The sequence below is a fragment of the Balaenoptera musculus genome, chromosome 5, assembly GCF_009873245.2.
Source record: "Balaenoptera musculus isolate JJ_BM4_2016_0621 chromosome 5, mBalMus1.pri.v3, whole genome shotgun sequence".
Classification (NCBI taxonomy): Eukaryota; Metazoa; Chordata; class Mammalia; order Artiodactyla; family Balaenopteridae; genus Balaenoptera; species Balaenoptera musculus.
The window spans coordinates 117,858,955-117,879,731 of record NC_045789.1 but is presented as its reverse complement, the minus strand read 5'-3'; the positions used below and the strand labels follow the sequence as shown (position 1 = coordinate 117,879,731).

Sequence of the window (20,777 nt, the reverse complement as noted above, 5' to 3'; positions counted from 1 at the left end):
AAAGAAGGCAGCAGCTATGCTGTAGGTGGTAACCAAGCAGAGCCATAGAGTGTCCAACCGACCTCAGCCACAGAGTGTCATTCCAAAAGGGAGAAATCCCTTCATTTTAAAATATTTGAACTGTTCAGTGCCTCCCCGTTAGTGAGCCTTTAGCCTAAAACATGTCTCCTGGAAATGCAGTGCTGATATCTCTGGAAAGTAAAATATTGTTAAGTCATTATAAGCCGCTAACATCAATAGGGTTGGTTTATTAGCCACTCACCAGTTGGTCCTGGAGTAGATAGAACATAGGATGGCATACTTAGAAAACTGGGAGTCAGATGTACTCTGGATTGGGGAACTGTGTGTCTGGGAGATAATCCTATGAGGAATCAACTGGTGCATGTTGACAGGGTGGGTTGCTATATGAGAAAACCTGATGTTTAGAAAAGAAAGGGACTGGGTTAGAGAAAAAGAAAGTTTTGTGGAAAATGTAGATAAATGTCTAACTCTCCCGACCCCCTTTTTTGCAGATAGTTTGTTTTTGCTAGATTTTTCATAAAAGAGAGCCTAGCTAACGCCTTTTAAAGCTCTAAAGAAAGGCGCCGATTTGTCGGGAGCAGAGCTGAGCACTGGGAGTAAGAAATGCTATAATTATTCAGGTTCTCAAGTCTGTTAAGTAACAGCTGTGTGCTTCTCTTATTCTCTGGTTTCATGAATGACGCTAGGAACTGTTTTATATCTATTAGAACTAAAAAAAAAAAATGACTAACATTGATTAGAAGATCTGTTAAAGGTGATATTGTTAAAAATAAACTTATTTCCTCCTGGGAAGTTTTCCATGTATCTCTCCATTTTGAACTGTATTAGTGGTACCTATGTTCTGTGACCACCTCCCACTCTGTCACAGGCAAACACAAACAATCAAAGAAATGCCTACTTATTACCTAAAATTACCAGGCCCAAACTCTTCATTTTCTTATCACAGTTTATTGTTGAACATATGAGGTACCATGCTACTATCAGAATTATATCCAGGTTTTTAATTTTAAAAAACTCAGAGAAAAAAACGTTTCCATTAATTTTCATTCAATGTGAATGACAAGAATATTATAGCTATAAACATTGAAATAACCATTTCATTTCTTCCTGAGGAAGTTTCATATTTTAAGCAATGAAAAAGGAATTCTATACAAAGCTAGTTTAAAATTACATTATCTCTCAATTTTTTCCCATATGTATTTATGTTCCTTCCAGAAGAGCATAACAACCAGCTGGAGTATACAATGCAGAAATTATGTGTGTCCTCTAGAATTTGAGTTGCCTCCCAGATACACTGAGTGGTCAAAATTCCTTGCAAAGGTTTGCTGCTCTAGGTAGCATAATATCTGTACTATGAATGAATAAATTTTGGTATGATCTCTTCTTTTTTCTCCTTTCGTTACACAAGCATCCAGTGTGTTTTTAACATTTCTTAAAGGGTAAGCTGTTTAGTTGATTCAGTTTACCCAGACAAAATTATGCCCAAAGCAGCTTTGTTTGGAAGTTTAAATGCACACCTCATCCTTGAAACATAAATGCTTTCTTTTTCTTTTTTTTAAAATCAGTAGAACTGTTGCTGTTGAAATGAAAACATAATACCATATGTAACTACTGGGGCCTATTCTCACCATGTATGACCCTCTTAAGCTAGTTTTCTGAAATTAGTGGAGATTAAAGGCTGTATTTATTTTCCTGGGATGCTGGGCATGTGCTGCTTCAGAAATGGTAGCAGTAAGCATGGAGACTGACTGTACCATGTTTGTGCAAATGACTTTGATTTTGCTTTTACTGTCAGGAATCTTAAAACCTGGTTCTTTGTCTAATTCTTTCTGCTAATAGCTTGTTTGTTTTAAAATTAATATATCATTTGGGTATATAAAACAAAAAATTAAATTAATAATTATAATGCAATTTAAAAAATTTATAGTTAGTGGAAGTATCTCAAAATTTGTTTTCTAATTAGTGCATAATTGATAGAGTTTAGTTTCACATATTATAATGGCAATGAAAATATTTGGGCGTATCTTTTTTTTTCCTAATCATACTTTTGATAACATTTCATAAAGGCTTATGTAATCATAGCAGGGAATTTATTTACTACTTAAATTTTTTATGTGCACAGTACATTTAAAAACTAAGTAAATATAAGCACAGGAAAATAAGTATGACATTCTCTTCTTTTTCTGAATACTTCATTAATCATATAATCATTAAGAATTTAAGCGTAAATATATTTTAAAACCATGCCTGGCTCATCTTGGTACATCCTCCATTTAATTTAGTAGATAACTCAAAAATTTAACTGTGTTCTATTGTCTTCCATGAGAGTGATGTATGAAATGTTCTTAAAAAATGGGACTGGGCTTTGCTTATCTTTTTCTGCCTTGTATCATTGCAAAAATCATATATTAATTTGTTTTTTGTAATAAATCTCTACATTACACGATTTCATTTTGAATTGTCTGAAACGATGTAGTTTTTCTATAATTTAAATGTAAATAACCTAACATATCATCTAAAGAAACTGTCCTTAGTTTTCATTTAATAGGTTTTGTTCTTGGGAACATTAAAAAAAAGTTATTTACATTGAAAAGTCAGTCTGTTTCTGGAGATGACACATACGTCAGATTCTATGCAAGCGTTTCTGTAGAACCAGTGAGGACTACCGGAGTTGATCTGCAGCTCACAGAAAAGGGACATAGGTTGTCAATCAGATATCTTCCGATCCCTACAATTTCTCCCTTTTAGAGGATTTAGTCAGTACACTTTCCATTACTTCTTACTGTTTTGGTATACTCAGTGTGTTTCTATTTCCAATCCAATGGCTTTACAATGTATCTTTCAGAATAACAATTATGATAGAGAAGTTAGTAACTTTTACATAAATGTACTAGACTATGTGGATGAAAAATCACTTTTTTTCTGCTATAGCACTTTTTTTTTTTTTGGATGCAGATAAAGCTCATATATAACTTTTCCGCTCTCTGATCTAGCACAAACTGTAATTTATAATTCTTTCTAAATACTTCAGTGGATTTACATTTTGGCAAGCATTTTTCATGGATGTTAGGCCTTTAGCGTCTTATGCTACACTGTGACGTTCGCTTCTTGTTTTGTAGGACACTTTATAGAATCGAAGAATAAGAAAACATTGTACAGGCAAACAGTGGCCTAAAAATCTACAGAGACCGAATCTTGGTTGATATATAAAAGTGTAAATATTACTACAAAATGGGACAGTTCTGCATTTGTGTTTGATATTTATATTGGTTGCTATTGATTTCCACATGAGTGCACAGTAGTCTCCAATGACCCCACAGGCTCCGATATGGGTTAAGAGAAAGGCCATAGGCCTCAAGGCTTGTAACAGATACTTTTTTTGTTTGTTTTGTTTCTACTCATCCACATGCCAGCACATGGAAGGACCTTTGTTCTTTTTTTCTCATTTGAAGAGGTATGTTTATAAACCGCCTTTTGGTAGCCCCGGGAAGCTCTGGGAGAGGTGAGCATTCCACGGAGATGCATTCTCGAGATCTCTCTCAGTGCTATCTCACTTTCTGCAGCTCCTGTCTCAGCCAGGACGGCAGGGGCTGCCCCAGTCTGTGCAGCAGCTTGGAGAGTTCCACGTTGTGGTCCCGATAGTAGCTGGATAAAAACACTCTGCTCTGAGGTGGGAAGAGGAGATGAAAGGACATTTAATTTTGTTTTTTAAAGTATACTTCATATACTTTGACGATGTTTACATCTGTGTCAAGTAAACCATACTGGTTTAAAACTGATATTAAGCATGTGGGCTATTTGTTTAGCACAGTATAAACACAGTGACTCTGTTCTTCAAAATACACACTCCAAACACATACGCTGTTTTCACTAGGGAAAGGGTTTTCATATTAAACATGGGATTTATTTGTGCAGAATTAAATGTTCAAATAACTAGATTGAATTGCTAGAAATATAGCTGTAATAACTGATAGGGTCTAATATTATGCTCTATTAAAACTATCCTGGCTTTGGAATAAGAGTTGGGTTGGTATATCTATAAAATAAAATACTCCTTTGTCATCATTAATTTACATTTAGATCTTGAAGGTAATATTTTCTTAAGAGCTCTTTTAAGGCATACACAAAATATTCACTGCTAAAACAGTACTATGGTAAACCTTAAAAATATAGTAGGTAAACTAGGTAAACCTATAACCTGGTATATTTGTACTATTTGACCCAAGGAAGGAAAGGAATGCCTTGTAAACTATCCTGACTTATAGGGAAGTAGATTTCCTTCAATAAAGAAAAATAGTTCAATAATTGAAATTGTCAGAAATGGAAAGTGCTGTATTGTAAGATGGTGTTTAGCAGGGTTTATATGTAGTTTAAATGACCATTGTTGGGAATGTTGTGAAGGATGGATTTCTGAATCTGTATCTGTACCTCCCCGCTTTACACTATTCTGAGGTTTTTATTTTATTTTATTTTTTATTTTTATTATTTTTTTTGGACCGCACGGTGTGGCGTGTGGGATCTTAGTTTTCCCACCATGGGGTCTTAAACACTGGACCACCAGGGAAGTCCCTATTCTGAGGTTTTTAGTTGAGTTGAATCTTTAAAAAGTTTTTATTTAATTCCTTGTGCTAGCCTTTTAAAATGTCATATCTGGTACCCCATTTTAAAGGCCATAGAAAAACATCTTGTTTTATACTGATAATTTCTACGTAACATAGTGGTTTCTGTAGTCATTATGATCACTGGAACCAGACTGACATTTGTGCTATATTCTAACCATCACTGCGATCAAGGGAGAACCCAAACCTTTGTCTCACTTCTGTTTTTGGTCTTCCTCGGTCATTAGCTCTAAAACCACTGACAGGCCCAGCTGGTACACCCAGGCCAGAGAGAGGTGGAGACAAATCATATTCCCAGATACTCCATCTGGGGGCCTGATCATTTTGTGCCTCCTTTGCTGCCAGCCAGACCTGGAGTCCAGGGCTGAGCCCTAGGCCTTTGTGCAGAGGCTGAGTTTCCAAACTTCCCCACTGTGTTTTCTCTTAAGGTCTTACTTTGCATTGTTCCTCTTTATGAGAGAAGCCTTGGAACAACAGCAGCCTGGGGCTGCCCAGCTCCTGCCAGCTTGCTCCCTCATATTTTCCATATGGCAAAGGATTCTCCAACATCTTAACTAATTTTAGAATTGAACCTCCTGGGATCAATATCTACCACACATCCCTTTGGAGTTTGGATCGTACCTCCTGATACTGAGGATTATCTCAACTATACCTCAACTTTTTGGTCTTTTTGGCATTATTTTCAAACCTGGCTGCCTGTATCAGTGCTGCCTCTGTAGCCAAACCCTTGTCCTGTGCCCTATAATGTGTGTATGTTGGTCCCTATAATCATGTCCCTATAATCAAGTACCCTTTCTTCTTGTTGCTCTGCTCCCTCATGTGGCAAGATAACTGATATGAGATGTGTAAAGTACAACATGTCCTATTTGAGAGTCTTAATATGTTCAGGCCAAAAGTTACTAGGACAGAACTCAGTGATATGCAGGATTTATTGTACATACATTGTTATCTGACCATCATTCAGAAAGGGGACTATTTTAGATGATAAATCACAGATAGGATATATGCTAAGTATGCCAACGTAGTCTACTTCATGCAAACTCATGAAATTAATGTAATAAGAGGGAATAATAATATATGGTAAAAGAAGGAATCGTATAATAAATTCAATATCAGGTTGTTTATTGGCCTATTATTAAAGAATCTATTAAACGCCGTTGATTTGGAGAGGTCATAGACTTAGTGGTTCATTTAAAATGTCAGTTTTTATTCCCTTCCTACAATATATTTTGATAAACAAAGTCAAAGTGGAAGTAGGCTAACAGCATTCTTAATTTCCAGGATCAAATGCATCCTGTGATGTTTTGGTGCTACTTGTGAGGAAGGGTTCTGGTGTTTTTCTGTAGCAGAAGGAGAAGCAAGCAGTGTGGTGACAGTACTGCCTGTTCTAATCTGTGTACACATTTGTGTTTCCATTACCTCCAGGAAGGACCCTTTACTCTTGCCTCCTCTCTGGGCACTACTTGCACAAAATCAGCTATTCTACTCCCTCAAATAAATCCAGTATGTATATGATATTGTGATATAATAAGAAATATATATTTGGGTTTTGACTCTGGTTCCTGGCACAGAGCTCCTAAATCCCTTGTAATTTCCCGAGTGACAGGGGTGTAAAGAGTGTCTTTTTGTATTTACAATAAGTTCCTTTAAACCTTATCTGAATTTCTGAGTTTATGCTAATGACTTGACTCTTAATGGGCCCCTAGATAGCTTCAGATGGGGGCTGGTTCCTATAGAGGAACCAAACATATAATTAGAGGGTTGGAACTTTCAGCCCCACCCTCCGACCTCCAGGGAAGGGAAGAGGGACAGAGGATTGAGTTATTCACCAATAGACAATTATTTAATCAACCATGCTTGTGCAACGAAACCTCCATAACTCAGGGTTGGTAAATGCATCCGTGTGCTGGGAGGGTGGTACACCCCAGACTCCACAGGGACAGAGAAGCTCCTGTGCTCAGGACCCTTCTGGACCTTGTCCTAAGTACCTCTTTGTGTATAATAATAGGAAGTAAAGTGTTTCCCTGGGTTGTGTGAGTCATTATAGCAAATTATAAAACCTGACGAGGGGGTCATGGGAACCCCTGATTTGCAGCCAAGTTGGACAGAAGTGTGAGTAACCTGGGAACCCACTACTTGTTACTGGAGTCTGAAGGGGGCAGTTCTGTGGGGCTGAGCCCTTAATCTGTGGGGCTGCACTAACCCTGAATAGTTAGTGTCAGAATTGGATTAAACTGCAGGATACCTAGCTGGTGTCTGCAGAAAATTGGAGAATTGCTTGGTAGGGAAAACTCACACATTGGTGTCAGAGGTGTTTGAGAAAAAATATCTTAGGGATGTATTACACAGTAACCTTGTTGGGAGAGGTGGAAATAATGATATCCTGAAAAGTTATGTTTTTCTTATCTTTCTCTACCACAAATTTAATATTATGTCTCAGTATGTGTTTGATAGGAGTGAAATAAAATACTAAGGAAGATGTTCTACAGTGTCTTGAATGTTTTAGTTTTAATAAATATATAGAGAGATAGCTTTGACGTACATGAAAATGAGATATTTTATATTACTGTCTTGAAATACAATGGGAATTTCCCTTGAATATTTATTAATATGTAAGGATTGTTTTCATAGTGCTCTGAAGGTATATTTTAATAACCCACCAAAGAAAATTGGAGTTCTGAGAATGCAATTTGTTTATCAAAAGAACAAGAACCTCCACAATGCCTTTTAGATAGAATTTAATTATGAGCTTAGTGAGCTTAGCTTGATAGAGGCTCTGTCTCTATCAGGTTGGAAAAAAGGTCCTCAAAGTCTTCAAGTATTAAAAAGTATCCAAAAAAAAAAAAAAAAAAAAAAAAAAAAGTATCCAGACAAGTTCATACCATGTTAGGATTCTCAGACCACTGCAGGATTCTTAGTTACCATAATATATTAAATATTGTGGGAAAACAATGCCAAATAATGTCTTAATTTTTGAGTTAAAAAAATTTTTTTTTTACAAAATCAATCTACTTGCATTCTTATGTCCAAACTCTATGTTAACTGGACTGATTATGAAATCAAATAATATTAATAAATTTTAATATATGTGAATAAGCTTCAAAGTAAATATATAGGGTCTACAAAGTGGGAAAACTGTAGCTTTAAGTGATCATTATGTCACATTTGGAGCAGAATAAACATGAAGTGCTACATACCTACTGCTAAGTTTGGGTGTCTCCATTCTTCAGAGCCTAAATTATCTGCTAGTATGTTATACATTGGGAAATATATTCATTCTTTTCATCTTATTAACGTATTAACAGTTCAAAAACTTAGTATACCAATAATTAATATTATTATGCAGGCCACACTTACTACTAGAGAGTGACTTAGACAGTGAAAATAAAATCTTTTGGGCCTATTTTCAATTTCCAGTTGATATATTTCCTGCCTTGGTTTCAGTTAACATTTTTAGTGCTAAAATTTCTGTGAATGTATCATTCTTTTTGGAATGAGATGTTGCCTTCTTTGTTCTGATTCAAAATGGCAAATTCTATTGTTTTCTTTTATTCTTGCATGACAGGTAAGATAATCACTGGAAAAATCAAAACAAGCAACCTGAACGCATTCTAATCCAAATGTCACTTTTAATTTTTATAAAGGGTGAATTTTTATTTTAATCACTTTTCTAAGAAAATAGATATATTTTTATGTATCATTTAGCTTATTTAGTTTGTATTTTAAGCTCTTATACTTACCTCAGGATCCATTGGAGGGTATTTCTTCCTTTGCTCTTTCCAAGGCATTTTGTTTTACCTTCTTCCAGTAATTGACACCAGAAACCTTTATGAGAATCGAACCTAAAAAAATAAAAAATACAAAGAACAAAAAAGTATTTTTCAAGCAACTTAAAGATACACTGACCAAAAACATGAATATTTTTTATTTGGATATTAATCTATAACCAAGGAAAACTGGCATATTTTTTGACTGCATCACTTACATAAAGTCTTTGGGCATACTTCTGAATTCTCAGTCCATCTGTCATATTTGTGAGTTTGCCAGATTTCTAATAGAAAAACTGTCAGCAGAAGGTCTCCTATTAATAGAAATTAATAAGCCTACCTCCTTCATCTGGAGGGAAAAGTTTATAAATTTCAAGGCCCATTCTTTCCCTTGCAGGTTTTTAAAATTTACAAGTCAGTCTTCATCCATATCTACGGATTTAACAGTACTTGTACCATTCAGTTACAGGTTAATAGAAGAAGAGGGTTTTGGTGTGTCATGGAGTGATGAATTTCAGGAGAGTCCTCTAGCTCTAATCCATTTAATTTTTTCCCGAGACACTTCCTTATTTTGGTATGAGCTCTGTATTAAAGTAATAACACCTGTAAAAAAGATTTTCATGGCATAATTGTAATAAAAATAATAGTAGCACATTAAACTTATATTTTAGTTACCAAAATATTTCATATAACCTGTTCTCATTTGAGCTTTTCTTATAACCCCTTAATGATATGGAGTTATAGCATTTGTCCCATTTAATGTCACTAGCACAGTGTTGGCTCTTTGTGAACACTCACCAACTGTTAGTTGAATAAAAAAATGAAAAAGAAGGAAGTGCTTGTCAAGGTTTATTTATCTTGGACTATATACTTTTTCCGTATGCCGGTGGTGACAACTCAAGTCTAAGCCTCCTGACCCTAGGTAAAGGGCCTTTTCTCTTCATGGTCTCTGGGTATGTTCTGTATTATCATTCATATGAATAAATAGTAATTTCCATGCTTGAATATAAAAGTGAAAGTAACAGTCAGCAATGATGATTCTTTCACATGGCTTTTGTTATTCAACGATTTCTATTGCTATAATTTTTTCTTCATTAGAAAGAATTATCATTTAGGGCCACCTTTTCCTTTTGTCTTTAATTCATACTACTTCCCAGAAATGCTGCTTCTAACTTTTTCTTAAAACTATAGTGTAAACAATGAACAACTGGACAATTGAAATAAAATCATTAAAATTAGCATAAAAAACATGAAACACCTAGGGATAAATTTAGCACAAAATGTATGCAAGATCTGTACAATGAAAACTACAGTTGTTAAGTGAAATTACAGAAGACATAACCAAAAAGAGCTGTACCATGTCACAGATCAGAAGACTAAATATTTTAAAAATATCAGTTGTCTCCAGATTATCTAGATATTCAATGTGAGTCCAAAACTCCAATGGACTTTTTTTTTTGTAGATAGAAATTGAAAATATGATTATAAAATGTATATGGAGATACAAGCTAATAATTTGTTTTAGACAAGCTAAAACAATTTGAAAGAGAAGATCAAAGTTGGAGATCTCATACTATTTAGTTTCAAGATTTACTATAATGCCACAGTAATCAAGGCTGTGTAGTATTGGCACCAATGGGTCAATGAACAAAATAGAATCTAGAAACGGACCAACACATCTACTGTCAACTGATTTTCAAAGTAGGTGCCACAGTAGTTCATGGGAAAGGACAGTCTTTTTAAATAAATTGAACTGGAAAAATTGGATATCTATATGGAAAATATGAACACTGACCTCACACTGTATATGAAAATTAACTTGAAATGAAATCTCATTTCATGAATGAGCTAAGAGCTAAACTGTAAGAATCTGGAAGTAAACATAGGAAAAAACACATAGAAAATTGTGGGGTTAGGCAAAGACTTCTTAGGATGAATAATAAAAGAATAATGATAATTTTGAATACATCAAATTTAAACTTTTGCTTTTCTAAAACACTTAAGAAAATGAAAAGAGAAACCACATGTTGGGCAAAAATATTTGTAAAACATTAATCTAATAAATGGACTTATATTCAGAATATACAACGGAACTCAATAAAAAAAGATGACATTACCAATAAAAATTGAGTAAAAGATTAGCATAGACACTTCATCAAAAACATAGAATGAAGACCAATAAACAAATGCAAATTTGCCTCAGTATCATTAGTCATTAAGAATATGCAAATTAAAATCACAAATGAAATACCACTAGATACTAGAATGACTTAATTTAAAAAGCCAATACCAAGTGTGGCAAAGATGTGGAACAGCTAGAACTGTTACACCTTTTTGGTAGAAATTTAAGATATTACAGACACTTGAAAGTTTCTTATAAAGTTAAATACGTAATTACTCTATGACCCAACTAATCCCATTTCTAGTGTCTTATCCAAAAGAAATGAAATATATGTCCACACAAAGATCTGTACACAAATGTTCATGGTAGCTTCATTCATAGTAGCCCCCAAGTGGAAGCAACCCTATGTCCATCACCTGGTGAAAGGATAAACAAATTGTGTATATCCTAAAATGAGTAGTACTACTTACAAAAAAAAACCCCAATACTGATAGATGTACAACAAGGAGGAATGTCAAAAGCATTATGCTAAGTGAAAGAAAGTAGAAGAGTGGTTGCTAGGGCTCAGGGGTGAGGGGAAAGGGACTGACTGCAATAGAGCATGAGGAAACCTTTGGATTAATGAAGGAAATGTTCTATATCTTGATTGTGATGGTGTATACAACAGTACATGTTTGTCAAAATTCATCAAACTGTACAATTAAAATGGGTGGATTTTATTATATGTAAATTACACATCAATAAAGCTGATTTAAAATTATATTGTGATTGAATGTGTGATTTGGAGAGTAGTCTTTCTGTAGCTAATGGTTGTAGACTTTATAACTATAGCCCTATGAAAAGAAGGCAAACCTATATCTCTGTCTCTGCCCTGCTTTGGATATTAGAGACACTAAAGGATTACTCACATCCTACTTGTGCAAAGCCCCATTTCTGATCATTATTAAAGCAATTGTGTGGGATCAAGACACAATATGATATATCTCCATGTTGTTTATATTCTTGTTTGCATCTGTAAGGCAACTGAATAAATGTTCATAGTCAGAGGTATAAGAAAGGAGAGCATTAATAAATCAACTAACGTCAATAAAATAAAAAATAGAGATGATGATTGAAATAATCTATACACGAAAGCTGGGAAGCTCTAACACAACAACATTTCTGGAAGTCTGCTATTGATAAAACATTTTTCATTAACATTTTGTTATTGGTAATTTCCATAACTGAATTCTGACTCATTTTTAAGTGTTTAAATGATCGAAATTCAGAATACAGACTAGCTATTATTATGGATTTTTTTGCTAATATACCTAACTATAGATACATGTCTGCAACATACACATGCCTTATGTTAAAATGAGCAGCTTTCTGACAGAATGTTTCTTTAAGAAACACTAACTTCACACATATTAAAATTAAAATCAAAAGAAAATAGGTTTTTCTTTCACCTCTGCTTAATTGATTACATCTCATGCAGTGGGCTGTCATGCTGGGCTTTATTGAGAAAATGTGTGTCTGTGGAGCTGACACCTAGCCCAGACATCTGTAAGTTCTGTAAGCATAAGTTCACAAGCAGTGGTGTAACTGTATCATAGTGGAAACAAAAGGAGAGGAAGGTAGAAGGGAGATCATATTATTTTTCAGGTTGCCTGAGAAGGTGAGGGATTGATGTTGATGAAGGACCTTGTGAGCAATTCAGAGCCCAAGTGAAGAAGAAGCTTGACATGAGATGGAGAAAGATCTTTCTCCCACATCTTTTCAGAATATCAGCAGTGTCCCTCTGAAAATTAGCCTCAGGACTACTAATATCTGGTAGAAACAGCAAGGAAACAACCTTTTTGTGTAGGCACTGGCAGCTAGTCATTTCGTGTGGGAACTAGAATGGCTAGGATCCTCTTTAAAGGCTTTCAGGAAGAGAACATTTTGGAGAAAATTTTATGTGTTGTTTAGTGTCTCTCCATGGTTACCCCTTCCTAGAGGCAGGGATACTTTATCATTGTGTGCCCAGAGTCATGCCATATAGTCATTCAATAAATCTTTGTTGAATTAAAGAAGAAAAGTACAAGAATGCACTGGTTCTTAAGTTTGTTGTGGAATATCACCTGGGGATGTTTAGAAAATAACTGGAAGAGACTTGTGGGCATGGACAATCAATATTCTCCAGTGATTCAGGCCTCCAACTAGTAACATCTCTATATTAATGAAAATGTGACCTTCAATTTTACCCTTGGGAAAGTGAATCCCAGGGAACATTCAGATTACACTTAGAAGGTGCAAGAATGTTTGAAATGTCTTTACACGGAAATAACATTTTCTGTGAACGAAGACTGAATTGTGTGGATATGCCAAATTTTCTTAAATCCATTTATCAGATTGATTCCAGCTTTTGGCTCTTATGAATAATGCTGTGGTGAACAATTCTTTGTGGACATAGGTTTTCATTTCTTTTGGGGTAGATTCCTAGGAGTGGAATTGGATTATTGTAAACTCTGTTTAATTTTTTAAGAAACTGCAAAACTGCTTTTCTAAAGTGGCCATATATTATACATTACCATCAGCAATATATGAGGTTTCCAGTTTCTCCACATCCTTACCAACATTTGGTATTGTCTTTTGGATTATAGCCATTCTAATGGTATCTCAATGTAGCTTTAATTTGCATATCACTATGATTACACATTTATTATGCAAAGTGACAATGTGTCTGGAGATGGATTATTTTTATTTATTTTTTAACATGTTTCAAAATTTATTCCTTTTTATCACTGAATAGTATTCCATTGGATATCTGATATATATCACATTTTTATTTATTTATTTTTTAATGAGATATAGTTAATTTACAATGTTGTGTTAATTTCTGCTGTACAGCAAGTGACTCACTTATACCTACATATACATTCTTTTTATATTCTTTTCCATTATGGTTTATCCCAGGACACTGACTATAGTTCTCTGTGCTATACAGTAGGACCTTCTTGTCCATCCATTCTATATGTGATAGTTTGCATCTACTAACCCCAAACTCCTGGTCCATCCTCCGCCCTCCCTGCTTCCCCTTGGCAACCACCAGTCTATTCTTCTATGTCCGTGTATTCTGTTTCTGTTTCATTGATAGGTTCATTCCACATATAAGTGGTATCATATGGTATTGTCTTTTCTTTCTGACTTACTTCACGTAGTATGATAATCTCTAGTTACATCCATGTTTCTGCAAATGGCATTATTTCATTTTTTATGGCTGAGCAATATTCCATTATATGTATATACCGTATCTTCTTTATCCATTCATCTGTCAATGGACATTTAGGTTGTTTCCATGTCTTGGCTATCGTGAATAGTGCTGCTGTGAACGGCTGCATGTATCTTTTTTTTTTTTATAAATTATTTATTTATTTATTTATTTTTGGCTGTGTTGGGTCTTCGTTTCTGTGCGAGGGCTTTCTCTAGTTGTGGCAAGCGGGGGCCACTCTTCATCGCGGTGCGCGGGCCTCTCACTATCGCGGTCTCTCCTGTTGCGGAGCACAGGCTCCAGACGCGCAGGCTCAGTAGTTGTGGCGCACGGGCTTAGGTGCTCCGTGGCATGTGGGATCTTCCCGGGACCAGGGCTCGAACCCGTGTCCCCTGCATTGGCAGGCAGATTCTCAACCACTGCGCCACCAGGGAAGCCCGCATGTATCTTTTGAATGATAGTTTTCTCCGGATATCTGCCAAGGAATGGATTGCTGGATCATATGGTAATTCTATTTTTAATTTTCTGAGGAACCTCCATAATGTTTTCCATAGCAGCTTGTACCAACTTACATTCCCACCAACAGTGTAGGAGGGTTCCCTTTTCTCCACACCCTCTCCAGCATTTGTTATTTGTAGACATTTTGATGATGGCTTTTCTGACTGGTGTGAGGTGGTACCTCATTGCCGTTTTTGATTTGCATTTCTGTAGAAATGGATTTCTTTTATAATGTCTGAGGACAACTTAAAAAGCTCATTTAAGGTTCAATTTTCTAAAGGAAGTATTGATACTCCTCTTGTTATATTATTCATTAGTAAAAATTTACAATATTGTTTTCTCTGGTTCTTGTGCCAATTTTTAAAAATATTTTATTTATTTATTATTTTTTTATGGCGGGCATGTGGGATCTTTGTTGAGGCATGACGGGATCTTTCATTGCGGTGTGCGGATTCTTCCTTGCGGTGCGCAGGCTTCTCTATAGTGTGGCGTGCGGTCTCCAGAGCACGTGGGCTCTGTAGTTTGTGGCCATGCGGGCTCTCTAGCTGAGGAGCGCGAGCTCAGTATAGTTGTGGCGCGTGGGATTAGTTGCCCTGTGCGCGGCATGTGCGATCTTAGTCCCCGACCAGGGATTGAAACCATGTCCCCTGCATTGGAAGGTGGATTCTTTACCACTGGACCGCCAGGGAAGTCCCTCTTGTGCCAATTTGAAGAGCTTAATAAATGGCAGTGTAGCTCCAGAGGAATGATTGTGTTTCAATCCTGCCTCCTCACTTACTTGCTGAGTGACTTTGGCTAAGCTTTTCTGTGCCCCAGCTTTTGTAGCTGAAAAGTGGAGCTAATAGTGTCTATCACATAGTATTGTTATGAACCAATATATATAAAATACTTAGAACATATAAACATATACTGATTTTGAAATGTTATAAGCACTTTTAAAAACAAATTTATATGAAATTGGAGTAGATTATTCTCTTTTTCACTTAGCATTTCTAGCTGTTTCATAGGTAATCTAGAGAACCAGCAGATTTTAGCTACTATGGCTACTGTTTTTTGCTACTAAAAAAAGTTTTAATTTGGCACAATTTTACTCAAACTCATCTAAAAAGGGAAGAATTCCTAGACAATATAAATTTGGTTGCCAGGGGAAGTAATATTAGAAACAACTGAAGCAGCTTCAGTTCTTTATGACTTAGTTAAGCCCCATCCACAGAACAAAACAAAACAAACGCACAATCTTCATTCAACTCCTGGCCTTCAAATCCTTATTGTCCATTTATTGAAGTTTTCATAGTAAATTATTATTAAAAATTCATATAACTCAGTCTTGGTTTCATTCATGTTAATAAACAGGTCAATTGACTGAGAAATAAGATGTCAGGTTCAGTGTTGACTAGTATTTAACTAGTACTTGTAAGTGGGAAGACTCCGTCACAGTCATTGATGGCTGGTATAATTTCTGAATGGATATATTCATGGGAAAGTTAAAAGTTTATATTTTTCATTTTAGTTTATACAAATTAGCACAATTCCATGCTGAGCATTATTTTTCCTGCTTTTTCTTAAATGATTAGACAGCTTTTAAACACTAAAAACATAATATGCAAGCTAAATAATGTTAGTATTATCAATGTTATTTATAATTTAGGGACTAAGGTTATGTTGAATAAGAATTGTAAAATGTGAATTTACTTAATTGAATGAGAAAGTTCCCATTTATATTTTTTTAAAGCTTAAACTGCTTAATCAGATCACAACCACACTCACTAAGAAAATCAGATTTTACGGATTCAATATATCATTTAAAATCCATGATGACAGTACTAAGTCATTTTAAGATATCATAGACCATCCATGACTGTATGAATTTGGAAGTCTTGACAACTTCTGTAGTGATTGTGGAAAAGAATAAATAACACTCTTAACGGTGGAAATTTATTGCCATTTTTCTTGAAAACAGTTTGAAATTGGAACTTTTTAATATTGAAGATAATCAATTTATAGATCTCTTAAACTGGAGTACTGTTTCATGCCAAGACTGTATGGTAAAACCTTTGCATAGACCCTAGTTTCATTCATTTATTCTACTGTGTGCAAAGAACTGGATTTATGTGGTTAGTTGAGAATTCATATCTTTTGCAGTTCAGTACATTCTTCGAAGGGCTTTAAATAATTTTTTTTTTTAAACTACCGAAGAGGTAGTCTTCACTATCATTAGCAGGAAAAATATGAAGCAATAAAGACATTCCTGAGAACATACATTTTCTACACCCAGTCATCTCCAACATATCCAAAGCACCACAGAAACAACTACCAGTACAATTAGTTTAATAAGAATAACTAAATTTTGAGGGCAGGATTCAGAACAATTGCAAAGGGCATGGATGAAGGGAGGATTTGTACCTAAGTCAATGACATGAAGTTCCAAATATTCTACAACAGGTGCACTGCTGGTTTTTTACAAGGTGTGTCAGGCCAACTGATTGACAGAAAATTAAAAAGAAACTGAATGGCAGTACATTATCTATCAGCAGGGTGAGTAGGCAGCCCTGCTGGACCAGAAACTGTGGTTTCAGAGACTACACACATCTTATCTTGCTACTTCACCCACTGAGCCCCCAATAAGCCCCCAATATCAGCAGGGTGAGTAGGCAGCCCTGCTGGACCAGAAACTGTGGTTTCAGAGACTACACACATCTTATCTTGCTACTTCACCCACTGAGCCCCCAATAAGGGTACAGAATCATGTAAGGGGTAATTTTAGCCAGATACATCCCAGGTGCAAAGTGACCCATAGTTCTTTGTATACAGTACGTTGCTTTGATATTACTTCTCTTAAGTTTACACTCCCTTTACCCTTGGAGGTGAATAAAAAGCTTGCTGCTGAGCTGGATGCAAAGGGGACAGATATACAGCATGCAGGTCAAGGACCATTCCATAAGAAAAGAGATTATGTTTTATAGAATACTCCATTCTTTCTGAAATACAGTACTTTGCTATATACGCTATAAAAAAGACCCAAAGATAAGCCAACTTGAAATAGAAACTGTTTAGAAATAAAAACTTTCTTTTCTAAGAGATACTTAAAAGGATATAAAGCAGAAAGTGGACTCGAATTTCTAAAGAAAGCTAAATTCACTCAGCTTTCTTTAAGGTCAAGCTGAAAGTTAATACCTAAGGCTAGTGTCTGTGTTGGTACTTCACCCTAAGCTCTCCAAAGCTCTGATAGGATTCACACTATAGAAAACACAGAGGTCAGAAGGTTAATAGTAACAACAAAAGTAAATGACTGTTAGGAAGGAAGGGCAAAAACTCTCAAGTTCCACCTACTCCTTTGTCCTCTAGATCAGAATGTCTCTTCTTACCGTGTGTCTCTACATATGATTTATGCAAGATGTACGCAGTATTTGATGGTTTTCTGCAAACCTTTTTCTGTAAGGGACAGTGAAAGGTAAAAGGAATCTTGTCTCTCACTTTCTAAACTGCTATAGCATAAGGAGTACAATGAAAGAGAAAATCAGTTGATCTACAGAACTGAGTTTTATACTGAGATATACAATGGAAGAATTCCACACTGCAGTCTTATCGGGTTTTTAAGCTCAGCCTATGACCCTAAAATTAAATATATATATTACAGTGAGAGCCAGGTCCACAGTTTTCATCCAGCTCAGGATCTCCCAGTTGCCCTTGTTCCATTTGCATGTGAAATAGGAACAAAACACAACCTTCATACATCTGGATTGCCAACCATTATAAATGGACAAAGTCAGATGGAGGTCTTATTTAAAATGCTAAATGAACCCCAGAGTCAGGATTAAGGTGAGGCAAGAGAGGCACCTTGGCTGAAAAAATTTTAGGAGCCACTCACTCTCAAGTATTGTGGGATCCTGAGAGTGAGTGCCTCCTTAAATGCTAGTGCTTCTCTTGCCTCACCCTTTTCTTTTTTTTATATGTGAGTTATTTATGTATGTATGTATGTATGTATGTATGTATGTATGTATGTATGTTTGGCTGCGTTGGGTCTTCGTTCTGTGCGAGGGCTTTCTCTAGTTGCGGCAAGTGGGGGCCACTCTTCATCGCGGTGCGCGGGCCTCTCACTATCGCGGCCTCTCTGTTTGCGGAGCACAGTCTCCAGACGCGCAGGCTCAGTAGTTGTGGCTCACGGGCCTAGTTGCTTCGCGGCATGTGGGATCTTCCCAGACCAGGGCTCGAACCCGTGTCCTCTGCGTTGGCAGGCAGATTCTCAACCACTGCGCCACCAGGGAAGCCTTGGGCTATTTCTTGCTGCATGACGTTGGTTTTGAAAATTACACAGAAGAGAGAGGAGTTCATAAATCACCTAGTTCAAGAAGTCTTTTTAATACTTCCAAGAGGTCTCACTATTGTCTGTTAAATAGGCTTAGTGCTTACCAACTTAAAGTAGCCTCTTTTTTTTTTTTTTTTTATATTTATTTATTTATTTATTTTATTTACTTATGGCTGTGTTGGGTCTTCGTTTCTGTGCGAGGGCTTCCTCCAGTTGCGGCAAGCGGGGGCTATTCTTCATCGCGGTGCGCGGGCCTCTCACTATCGCGGCCTCTCTTGTTGCGGAGCACAGGCTCCAGACACGCAGGCTCAGTAATTGTGGCTCACGGGCCCAGTTGCTCCGTGGCATGTGGGATCTTCCCAGACCAGGGCTCGAACCCGTGTCCCCTGCATTGGCAGGCAGATTCTCAAACTGCTGCGCCACCAGGGAAGCCCTAAAGTAGCCTCTTTTAAGGTTAGTTGTTTGCTTTTAAGATTTGCAACTGTTTTGTTCCTCTCTTTCCTTCCAGGGGAAATCTTTCCTAGTTAGAATCAATAGAGGATTTGGACATTTCTTTGCCAAACTGTTGAAATGTTCTTTCTCAAGTGGTTAATATCAACTGGAAAATAATCAGTGTGTAAGGAACAGCAAACTTGACAGCTGTATCACCAAACTACAATTCTTTAAAATCAGTTCTCTGCTGAAACTTCAATAAATTAATTAGATATAAACTTACGTTAAAGCTTCTGAGTAATTATAATGAGGAGAGACTCCTAGAACTTCTGTACTTCATCCATCACTGTAGCAGGATCAGTTCTTAGCTGTTGCCCATCAATAATTAGCAACTAAATTAACAAGGAAATAAAAAAAAAACAATGCACATTGAAAAAAGACATGTAACTGCTAATTAAAAAATTCTGCACTCTGATTTATTCAGTGAGAGACTGAGGGGATTTGTGTGCGTTGTTGTTAAGACTTAACCAGGCCATCCTCATTAATGACCTGGAACAAAAATAAATCACACTAATTAAATGTGCTCACGTTTTGTAGTCCGAGAAGTCCTGCAACACTATGAAAACAAAAATGCCATTTGAGGGTACCAAGAGAGCTTAAGAAATGTGGACTACAAAATCACAAATGGAAACCAAGTTTAAAAACAGATAAAACAATGATTCCATGATTCAAGGTGGGATCGAGCATTGCAGGAAAGAAGAAAAGTGACCAGACAGGTACAGTGAGACAGAGGACATGGCCATTTTCCATATTCCAGTCAAAGGAGTAGCACTGTAAAGTTTTAAGAAATATTTTGATAATCCATTTGGAGAAAAAGGTAAGACTCCCAGAAAGCCTGAAAGTAAACAGAAGTTCCTCAACAGACCAAAGGCAAGAATTTGCTTGTTACTCTGGTGAGGGAAGGGGGTGGTCCCAGCAAGATAAAATGACAGGAGACCCATGATGAAGGGCCATAAAGCCGGAAAGCAGCTCTTGCTCACACCTCTTCTCCAATATTTCTATTTAGTCTCTACCATCATCGTTCATTAGAACTTTTCTCTGTTGATGGACACGTTCAACGGCTTGTGGTATCTAACTGGTGACTACTGAACATTTGAAATGTGGCTAACGTGATTGAGAAACTTAATTTTTACTTTTATATAATTTTAATAAAAATTTAAATAGCCATATATGGTTGCATATATGGTATCATTATGGCTAGCATGTTTCTAGACACACAGGCATATACTGTGTCTGATGTGACTGGACTGCTTTAATGCAATCCAGTAGGGGCTGATTTTTGTAATCTAGGCTAATGCTAGGCAAAAGAGAGAAGCAAGGAAGCCAAGGAAAACATAGGAACTTGTGAAAATGCAGCAAGGTGTTTCAAAGGGAAATAACGGCACCTAATTAAGCAAAACAATATTTGCCTTGTTTGGTTAAGAGGTTCTCAAGCTTTATTCTCAGAATAAGAACCAGGAGTATCAAGCTCTGAAGCTGTCTACAATCAGGAAGGTATGCACTAGAAAACAGGGCAGGGAGAATTATCCTGAAATACTTCTAGAAAGAAAGTAGATAGTTTTCTACCTCTGCTATTACTGTTTGCCAGAGTCTCAATTTACAACTAAAGAGTAAAGGCTAGTATGTTGTAAATGAGTAAAAAATTTCCTCTAGCCTAGAGGCAAAGTCACTAGCCTAGAGGAACCACAAAAGAAACCAACCAGAGCTGTAAACTTATGAG

The 20,777-nt window shown here is 36.2% G+C and overlaps 1 pseudogene; it reads right to left on the bottom strand.

Annotated features, from left to right (window-relative positions):
• Positions 1-949: 949 nt before the first annotated feature.
• On the bottom strand, positions 950-20,076 carry LOC118895342 (annotated as a pseudogene).
• Positions 20,077-20,777: the final 701 nt, after the last annotated feature.